Raw genomic sequence first — 11,326 nt, 5'->3', positions numbered from 1 at the left:
GTGTGTGTGTGTGTGTGTGTGTGTGTGTGTGTGTATTTCACCTCATTACACCCATTGTGTTGACTTAAGCAGGAGGGTCACCCCTGAGGCCCGTTCTCCTGCCTTATTGAGGAGTGATGCCCTGAATTTCACCATGCTCGCCCTGATTACAGACGAGGGAGAGGCTTTTCAGCTTACGTGTTAAATTCACGGCCTGTTATTTCGACTGAAGCATCATGCATGAGTGTGACGTATATTTCCTGCCGCAGATATGCCAGTGCATTACACAATCACCACAATGAAGAAGTACCCCCCTCAAAACAAGTGCTTTGTTTTTGAGAGGTACTTAACTCTTGCACGTAATAGATTTCCAATTTGCTACGGAGCTCCGGCTTTGGTCCGAGTCTTCAGCAATTATATTTTGCAGCCTGCCCACGCATGCTTTGTACAGGAGCCCCACTATTCTTGGTTGTTCTACAAACTGACCAAAAAAACCCCCTCTCTCCCTTCCAGCCCGTGTGCTGCATTTCTCCTGAGGCATTTTCAATATTCTCCCTGTGTATGTATTAAACATCAAGCTTGTCGAACTGCGAGCGCGGGGCCGAGCACTTTAAGGCAGAGTCAGCCTTCTGTTGAGGGTGACAGAACAGTCAGATGGCCCCCACAGGGCAGAGAACAATTCCTGCTGCTGATGCACCCAAGGCGACAGGACTGGAGCGCTCTTTCCTCCTCCCTTTTCTTTCATCCAACCTACATCCCATCATCTCTTCCCACCTTCATCTCAGAGAAATGGAAAAAAAAATGAAAAAAAGGGGGGGGGGGAAAGAGTCTCACTGGTTCTCTTGCACACCTGCACCACGGCGTCTCTTCTCTTTCCGTTTTCCTTGCGCTTCGACATATGAAACATTTACACCCTCCTTTATAAACACACATGCAGACGTGTGCCTCAGGACTAATATTTATGAGTGGCTGCTTAGGTCGTAAATCAGACCTGTTCTCACACACAGCACAGCTCTACTTCACATGTAATACCTACAATCACGTTTTTTAGCATTTTGTCATAATTACATACCCTGCTGTTCTCTACAACACGCACATTTATTGATTTATTTGCAGTCAAATGCATTTGTTCTCTTATAAAGTCTCATTTTTATGAGTGTTAAACTGTGTTTGAGTAGAATTTATGTCATAAAGATGATTATGTAAAGGACTGTATTATGTTCAGGGGTGTTTAAAAAAGTACAAACACTTCTCACTATCATGCACCGCATCTTTATCAGCGATCTGTCAACAGCCTCTCAGTACTACAAACTTAAAATGTTATAGAAGAATGGAACTGCAGCGCTTTGTCATATACATGCAGTCAGTGTGTCATAAAGGTAGTATTAGTCACTTACACGTATACATTTGCTCATAAAGTCAGGCTGTTTTGTCACACTGTGAGATCAGTCTGATTTGTTGCACAAGCATGACCTTAAACTCACTAAATGCTCACGTAACTGCTTGCCAGCTGGGTAAATTAGCATGCTTAGAAAAGAGATACTGCAAGGCTGTACTGGAAGAGAAAAATCATCTTTGTATAAAATGTTGCTATTCTTGGTGAACAACTTGAACTTAGTGAATTTTTAAGTTCTTCTGCGGTTGGTTTGAAATCTTCTCTGAAACGTAAAGATAGCCAGAAGATACGATTTCTTTCCAAAAAGGCTGCGAGCCAATCAGAAACTGAGAATCTCAACAGCTTCTCTGTTCAGAGAAACTACCCCCTGTTTCAAATAAATGCTCTGCACACTGACACAGATGTAAAGTGCCTATTCACTGTCATTTTTTTTCTTCTGGTACAATCGTACTGACTCATAATATTCATGCAAACAATTATACAACACTTATAGTCTTTCATTTATAATCTTCCCCACACACTGATGTGTGCCTACATGCTAGCTTTTAGCAGATATCCTTCTGATCCCACTCACAGTATCATGCTCTCTTTTAAAAAGATTTTTTTTAAATCATGCAAACTACCATTCAGTTATGCATACATGATAAAAAGAGGGATATGCTGCCCCGACTTTAAGTAAGAATGATAATGTTTAGAAGAAAAGCCACACAAATCTTCCTTTTTAAAATATGTTTGAACCAAGTGCAATTTTCGTGTCCAATTTCAACTGTTTTTTCTCTCTAAGTGTGATTTGCCAATGCTAACTTTTGTCAGTTTTGATTTTCTTTAAAAGAACTACAACTGACAGCGTACAGAATCAAAAATCAACTTTTCATTTTTGTGCACTTTTTTTCATAAGAAACAAAGGTGAAGGTGATTTAAGTGTCTCATTAGGTTAGTTGTTAGGTGGTGTTCCTCTGCAATTTAAGTGAAGTTTGTGCCCTCCTCACTCACAGTGAAGAACTTGCTAACAGCCACACCATGGCGACATGTTGGTGTATGGCTGTGAACGCTGATTACACTGATCCCAAATCCAACAACGGCTAACTTGATTAGCTAACTAATGTTAGCTCTATGTCAACTCTGTTCTTCAAACTGCAGCAATACTGACTCATCCAGATTCAAAATACATTGCACGCTCTGAAGTGATTTGTGAAACCAACACTTTGCAGTTGCAAACTGTGCTTGTAGCAATGGAACAACACAACTGACTTTACAAAGCAGATTACTTTTTGGGTTACATGTTGCCGCTACAGAGTTTTCCCATCAGGATTCTTTATTATTATTTATTTTCCTTTTTTGTCTTTCCGTTATAATCTCTCTGGCAGAGACCCTCGGCAGCACGTAGTTGTTGAGCGCTTTGAAAATGTAAGCCATTGTCAGTGGCTTTTGGTTTGCTTGTTAAGCGTGATGGTAACTTTACAGATCACAGCGTTAATGGTCCATGAATCCTCAAAGTGTGCATGTGCATACACATGCAAGCATGTCAGCTGTGTGCCTAATAGCTCAGGGATCGAGGGGCTGTAGATTGGCCAGTCAGCCAGACAGATGTGCCCTAGCCTTGACTTGTAGTGCAGGGCTTCAAACTGGCCTGCCACCCAGCATTAGTGCCACGGATCTGTTACCAAAGGGCACCAAAAGTTACTCTCAGCATAAAATGCTCTAAATTATTAATTCTGTTGTATAAGGCAATAAATGGCATTGCAGTGGCCATTCAAGGATAACATATTCAATAGATACATATAATGTGCATTCTAACAAATTTATATCAGATAAAATTACCATACCACAGATCAATACAGTGACTGCACAGCACTTCTCTTACTATTCGCTTAGCCTAATTAAAAAAACAAAACAAAAACAGGTTCGTTAGGCCTTCATCATTTTCACCATATTTTCCATGAAAAAAGCCTCGGAAGTGGTTACCACGGCTCATCCCCTGAGTCATCACTTGACGCAATTAACTAACAATTATGCAGGATCCTCCCGACTAATTGTCGAGTGCATGGAATGTTTAGTGTCCATTGTCTCGCTGTGCACTAAATATATTTCAGGCTTAGCGTGGCAAAAGCTTGCCATTAGAGTCTGAGCACGGTAATTCATACAGTAAGTATTGATTCATGTCTCAGCGGCACTACAGCATAATGTCCCTGAAAACAAACGCGAACAATAAATAAAGTAAAGAAAAGGCAGTGATTTACATAGTTATGCTTTTAACTCCCCATTATGTCTATTTGTAACGCACTTATAATCCAAACGACATAAAATAATGTACTTAGAACATTTTAGCTTTACTATTACATGTAAGTAATGTACTACAGCCTCTTCTGCTGAACGTGACCTGAGAGAAGTTATTCTCCTCTTTTGAACCTTGAATCAGAATCAGAAGACTTTATTTATCCCCAAGGGGCAATTAACAAACAACAGAGCAGCATGACGTTGAAGATAAGCACAATAAGAACAGGCAATAAGAGTGAAATAATGAATATACAGTATATACAGTTTTAAAATTAAAGTGACTGAAAGGTGAATAAATAACTGTAAGTGACTAAAAGTGAATAAAGTGTCGGTAGTATAAGAAGAGTGTAGTTTATGTTTATGGGTGTGGGAAATGGCCTTATCGGCTGGAGTTAAAAAGCAGAGTGGCTTTGGGGACAAAGGTGGCTCTCCTCCTCTCAGTCTTGCAGGAAATGCAGCGTCGCCCAGAGGGGAGTCATTGGAATGCAGGGTGAAGAATGTGAGATGGGTCGTAGATGATTTTGGCTGCCTGTCTAAGGGCCTGTTGGCTGAAAACCTGTGCCAGAGTTCTGACAGGCAGGCCAATGATTTTAGAGCACACTGATGGAGTGTGCTGCAGTCTGTTCCTGTTCTGAAGGCTGGGGGAGTGAAACCAGCAGGTGATTGAGAAGGCCATGATGCTTTCCAGGAAGGCATAGTAAAAAGTCATCATGATGGGTGTGCTGACTCCAAAGGAGTTGAGTTTCCTAAGGAGGTATAGCCATTGGTGGCACCTCCTGAGAATCTCCTCTGTGTTGGCAGAGAATTTCAGGAGGTTGTCAAAGATGGTTCCCAGGTATTTGTACTCCTCAACTACCTCCACTGGTTTCCCGTGGATGGTGGTGGTGACTGAAGCGGCCAGATCCCTCTGCCTACTGGAGAAGGTCACCACCATCTCTTTGTTTTGCTCACGTTCAGTTCAAGTTTGGAGCTGTCACACCACTCTACAAACTCCTGAAGAGCAGGCCCGTGGTGTTGTGAGGGGCCTGACAGCAGTGACCGGAGAACTGTGTCGTCAGCATATTTAACCAGGTGACAGTTGGGCTGTGTGGATCTGCAGTCATCAGTGTAGAGGATGAAGAGCAGGGGGGAGAGCACACAGCCCTGGGGGGAGCCAGCTTTTGGGCTTTATTTTATTCAGCATTACTTCTTGAAGTAAGCAACCTCATCAAGTAATTTGATGAAAAGCTGAAGAAAATGACCCTACTGTAATAAAATGCTGCAGTTTTTACATGTCAGTTTATTGAGGCAGAGGAAACTGTAGTAGACACATGAATCTTCTCGCATTAAACTTCCTATTAGCCGGTTTTAGTTGTCAAATTATGCTTTGAGGAAATATTCCTTCCATCTTTAACTCATACTCAGCATTGCCACTGCATGTGATCCATTATTTCTTTGGTAGGGTTGCATGAAGGCGAACAAAATGCGCGTGTGTGTTGGTTTTTTCCCCGTTGTGGGAACCACAAGTTAACTCATAACCTAGTTCATGTTTCAATGCAAACACGATAAATCACCCACAATAACGATAATATGATAATGCAACCGTACAGTTCTTTGATACGTGTCACGTAGCAGGACAGTTATTTACAGTAGATTGAATCTATCTGTGGAAATGAGGGAGAATAAAATAACCATAAAGGTAAAAACTGGTAATTTTGTTTGATTTATTGTATTGTGTAATATTGTTTAATTAATTAGCTCTCTGAGTCACTTTGTCCAGCTGTCTGTGAAATGTCCCCTGTGAGTTTCTTCGTCATCTTTCATTCAGTAAGCTCCACCACAAGAACTCATGAAGTAGTAATTCCAGAAAATTAAATTTGGGAATCCACTCAGGACCTCTTAATGGTTTAAAAAAATAGTTATTAAAATATTTGGCACTGGTGTAGACCAGACCACTGTATCACATGGAAAGAAGTGCTATATCGGGTTACATAGTTTGTCCCAATCCTAATCATCACCAAAGTCCTTTCTCTTCAGAGTGCCAGACGTGTGTAGGTGCCATTTTTGCCCTACTTTGTACTTGAGTCACGAGTGACTGAGCCTTTTTATTTCTTTAGAAAAAGGGGGGAAAAAATGAATGCATCGTAAACCAGTTGCTCAGTTTGCACAATGTGAATCCACAGAATTCATAACTGTGTGATGCATTACAGGTGCAACTTGAGAAGGTGGATTTTTTTCTAGATGATTAGTCAGATCACTAAATGAGTCTTTGAGACTTCTAAAATTACCTAAGTAGAGGTGATTTCTGATAAACTCTGTCTGCATTTTCAGACTTTTTTCTTTTATTTCTTATAATTTAGAAAATGTGGTGTGTCTAAGCATGTCCAGGGGTTGCAGAAAAATCTCTTCAGTTGTTGTGGCCAAAATTGTGAGTAACCATAGAATGTCAGTAAACAAATAAAAATAAAATAAATAGCTGCATGTGATGTCTTGCACAAATGTCCCCTTTTTGTGCGTGAACCGATTTACCATTTGCGACATTTGTGTAGTCACAAAGTGCGAAGTGTGCAAAGTTCCTATTTTTAAATAAAAAGTGAATCTTTTTAGTTTCATTTGCCTAAGGAAATTTGACTTGGCTCGACCTTTTCCAGCACTCCCGACAGCGTTCTGCTGTCTGCAGTGTTGCTCCTCTGAATGTTCAGGGCCACACTGAAAAAGCCTTACAGCTACAGTACAACAAGTACCCTGTTTCCATGCTGATAAAAGAGGGAGGAGAGTTTTTCATTCTTAAAGTTAGAGTTTCTGACTTCTTGTGGGTGGAGAAGTGTTTATACTGTAAGTTTAATCTGCACAAACAGAGCATATCTTCTTGATCTCATTAGCGAGGATGGGATGCTCTTCTTTAGCTTGCCTCTTGTTTTGTACTGCTGTAAATAACAAAAGAAATACTCCCTACTCTTGGTTCAAGAAAAGAGTGTTACATATGCATTTTCCATGATCAGATTTAGGCTGAGCTAAAGCCATCGTCTATATAGTTACAGAGGTGTTGCATCAGGTGTTTTACTTAAGCTTAATACCGGCATCTGTGCGAGAGACCTCTAGATTGGCTCAAGCTGCAAATAAATCACATTTGCTACCACCATCTAGCAAACATACATGGAGTTAGTTATTGGAGACATTTTTAAGTGTTTATTGATTGCAATGAATATCTGTTTGTGAGTGGACGTCAGCAAAAAAATGTACAAGAGGAAACGAGCTAAAAGTTCTTTATTGTCTTTTGAGTGCAGCTATATCTTCCCATTGAATGTATTAGATTTGATGCTATTATACCAGCCATCTGTCTCTGTACTTCCACTTATGTCGTATGCATGTTTGTTATATGTTTGTTCTCACTGGCGACTCACACTCATGCGTTAATTTGAATGTGAGGTGTTCCTCCGCCGTAAGTCTCTTTCTGTTAGAGACGCAGACAGTGGGAGCACAGTGTGCACTGGTGGGCGAGTTCACCTTTGCAACAGTAGCTGTTTATTGATTCCTCTGACAGTCACACAGGTGTTAGCGATGGAAGATCAGCCTCTGCACTCAGAGAACACGGTGACAGTGGGGCATTCATGCTGACTTCCCTGTTTATTTATTCATTAACAGGCGGTTTGCTCCTCAGCTCCGCCTCAGAGGACTATTTTCACCCGTTTCACCTCCTGAGGTTTTAGATAGCGGCACATCAGGCACCACATCTGTTACACATGCACACGCATGAACAGTAGCGTCAGCTTCACCCTGTGCTTACCATGAATGAGTGAGCCTGTGGGGGACAGTGAAAGCCGGAGGAAGAATGAAGGGTGGAGTCGAGGGCTCCGGGGACCATGGCAAGACAGATCCTTTATTGATTGGTTTAGTAAGAGAATCCTCAGGCTTTTAGTGGGGCTGCTTAATAAGAGTGGCTTGTGGAAAGAGAGATCACATCATCTGAACTCCACTCCAGAGGCTGCCTCTGGCTTTAAAGAATAGTTCACAGCAAAATCAAAACATAAACAAGAGGGGGGCTAATCCGTTTAAATAATGGTTTTTGGCACTCCACAACTTTCAGGATTCAGAGGTATCTCGTTACACAAGAGCTCACATCAGAGTCGTTTACTTGCACTTTCTCCCTGAGGTCAGTTCAGGTTTTCAAACATGCAATATAATGGCCCAAAAAAACTTTTGACACATGGCCAGATGAGTACCCTGTCACAAGCGCGTCCATACATCCGATTCAAAACCTAAAAGGTAGAATTTATGTATCTACCTATCACATAGTACATAGCAGGATCACACAAAACGAAACTTGAGATCTTGCGTTGGGTTTGTGCGCCTGTCACAGCGGGGATGGTGTGGTTTTTTGTGCACTGACGTCTCTTTTTCTTTTTTCCTTTTTTGCTGCACGCTCCCCTATCTGCCTATCTTGGTGTTAAGTCAAGTGCCTGGCTTCAGAGAAACTCTGAGCTATTTAAGGAGGCAGCACATTGTGCTAAGCGAGGAAGTAAAGTGACACAACTGGGGTTGAGATTTCTTGGTGTCTGAAAACCTTGAAAATATCTTTATTTAGTACTCTGCTCCCCCGACACCTTGCAGATTGCACCTAGCTACCATCAGATAATGAGTAGCTATGGAAGCAAGCAGCACATCAAAGCCCGAAGATAAACAACGCATTACAGACAATAGTTCTTTTACATTTTATTGCAAAATGACATTTCTAATCAGAAAGCCTCTTATTGCTATCTTTAGGTCATTTTAATTTTTGAGCAAGTGCTAACAAAAAAAATAGTAATCATCATTTTGACAATTCAATTTATAGATCATTTAATGTCAGGACTGATACAGACTAATGTGACTCCAGTGAATGTAGAACATGTAATATGGTGCGTATATTATTGAAAGAAGGGCTGGGACTATTTTGGGCTGTTTTTGATGATTTAATTTTATTATTTATGTATTCACCTCCACATGAAAGAGCGCTTAGGTCCCATGCGGTTTGTCTTTTTCTCGCTCATGCACACTTTTTCATGCAAACACATGCACAAATCCATATTTATTTAGTTATTTGCTACCATTTGTGCAACTACCATCACCCTTTTTTATATATATATGTGTGTGTGTGTGTGTGTGTGTGTGTGTGTGTGTGTGTGTGTGTGTGTGTGTGTGTGTGTGTGTGTGTGTGTGTATACACATATCCACATACGTCTGCCCTTTTGCAACCAAGCTGGTGCAGTTCATTTCAGTGTAAAGAGACACATTTGTGTGCTGATACAGTCTGGTGGGTTTTTTCATGTGCTTGGACTTGTTTAATTAAAGCACCTGCTGTTTGTCCCCTTCATTCACCCATTTGATCGATAGCAGGCTGGCTCTGTCAGTGTGGTAGCTGTAATGGAATCTTTGCTAACCCAATTAGCAGTGCCCCTGCACTATATTAACCCTATTTACATCGGTACACATACATCTCCCTGACATGAAGCATGCAAGGCCATGCAGCTGGTCAGACATTCAGCGAAATGAAGTCAAGTGCATAGAACATTTCATATAACAGGTTTAGACCTAATGTCCTTATCACTACTCATACCCTTTGGTTCTTCCATAGCAAGCATTAATGGTTGTAAAATATTAATGGCCTGTAATGTCTGTTCCTTTGTTGTTGTTGTTGTTGTTGTTGTTTTTATTCAAATAAATTAAGCATTGGATAATTCAGGAAATAGGACTTGAATAGGATGTTTGGTACTTTTCCAAAGTCATTTCTGTTCATGAATGTTATCAATACCTATACTGTTTTTTCTATATACAGAAGCATTGTGACGTCTCCAGTTATGTGTTTTTTTGTTGTTGTTGTGTTTTGTTTTTCTGCTGGCGACCATTAGTAAGTCGATGATTCCACAGCAAAAACGGCTGGTTCATTACGATGATGTTTGTTTATCCTGTGCTTATGTTAAAAATGCGTATTTTTATTGAACTTTTCTCAGCTAATGCTTTTCATCATGCTCAAAAATTCACTGCAAGTGGAGCTATACATATGATGTCAGCCATCATTATCTCCTACTATTAGATGCTTATATAAGCATATTCTGTTTATTTCACTTTTCATTATTTATTTATCTGCTATTATTTGTGCCAATAAAACAAAGAGTTATAACAACATATATAAAAAAACAACTGTTATGACGTTTTTTTTAGCTCTCATCGTGCTGTGTTTGAACATTATAAAACATTGCCATTAGCAGGTTTAATACATTATACTGTATATTTATGCTACAGAAGTTCATCTGTTTGGCTCTCATTTCGCTTGTTTTTGTACTATGTTTAGTTTAATTAATAATTAAAATGATTAAAATACTCTTGCTGGCCACTTCATTAGGTACACCTGTTCATTCACTTGTTAACCCTAATGTCTAATCAGCGGCAGCAACTCAATGCACTTAGGAATGTAGACATGGTCAAGATGATTTGCTGAGGTTTCAGAGCAGAGAAGAAAGATTTAGGTGAATTTATGTGATGGCTGTTGGTACCAGTCTGGTTGGTCTGAGTATTTCAGAAACTGCTGATCTACTGGGATTTTCACACACAACCATCTCTAGGATTTACAGAGTATGCTCTGAATAAGAGAAAATATCCAGTGAGTGTCAGTTCTCTGGGAGAAAATGCCTTGTTGATGCCAGAGGTCAGAGGACAACAGGCAGACTGTTTCGAGCTGATAGGAAGGCAACAGAAACTATTGGCTTCTCTTCACTGGCTCCCAGACTCTAACTCAAAATCCTTCTGATCACATACAAGGTCTTGAATAGTCAGGCCCCATCTTATCTTAACGGCCTCGTAGTACCACATCACCCCAATAGAGCTCTTCGCTCTCAGACTACTGGCTTACCTGTGGTTTCTAGGCTATTTAAAACTAGAGTGGGAGGCAGATGTTTCAGGCCCCTCTTCTGTGGCGCAAGCTTCCGGAGACAGACACCCTCTCTACTTTTAAGATTAGGCTTAAAACTTTTCTTTTTGATGATGGTTGATACACCACTCTGGATTTATTCATTAGTTATTATTAATCTCTGGCCTGTCATCCTCCCCTCACCCTAACTTGTCGCAGCAGTCCCTGAGCCTGGTTCTACCAGAGGTGTCTTCCTGTTGAAAGGGAGTTTTTCCTTCCCACATGTCACTAAAGCACTTGCTCATAGGGGGCATCTAACTGTTGGGGTTTTCTCTGTTTTCTGTGTATTATTGTAGGCAACAGCACCTTGTGGAAACAGTTTTTGTTAAATGGAGCTGAACTGAATAACCGTTCATTACAGCCAAGGGATGTAGAATGTTACTGTATCTCTAAATACACATTGTGTTAAACATTGTTAATAACCATTTCACTTCCTTTATGACTATAGTGTGCACATCTTCTGATGGTTGGTTGGAAACATGGCAAGAAGTTCACTGTACTCAAATGGCCTCCAGGGTTTGGGGGCAAAAGGGGGTCCAACCTAGTACTACAGGGAGTGCAGAATTATTAGGCAAGTTGTATTTTTGAGGAAAAATTTTATTATTGAACAACAACCATGTTCTCAATGAACCCAAAAAACTCATTAATATCAAAGTTGAATGTTTTTGGAAGTAGTTTTTAGTTTGTTTTTAGTTTTAGCTATTTTAGGGGGATATCTGTGTGTGCAGGTGACTATTACTGTGCATAAT

At 40.4% G+C, this 11,326-nt stretch overlaps 1 protein-coding gene across 3 annotated transcripts in view; it reads left to right on the top strand.

The window, feature by feature from the left end:
• Positions 1 to 11,326, top strand: part of LOC102202802 (uncharacterized) — a 42,709-nt gene that overhangs the window by 1,302 nt on the left and 30,081 nt on the right. The gene's annotated exons all lie outside the window — the stretch shown is intronic.

This window comes from Pundamilia nyererei, unplaced genomic scaffold, assembly GCF_000239375.1.
Source record: "Pundamilia nyererei isolate P.nyererei 1_Seehausen unplaced genomic scaffold, PunNye1.0 scaffold00100, whole genome shotgun sequence".
NCBI classification, from domain to species: domain Eukaryota; kingdom Metazoa; phylum Chordata; class Actinopteri; order Cichliformes; family Cichlidae; genus Pundamilia; species Pundamilia nyererei.
Note: the sequence above shows the minus strand (reverse complement) of the source record. Positions and strands in the feature narration are given on the sequence as shown.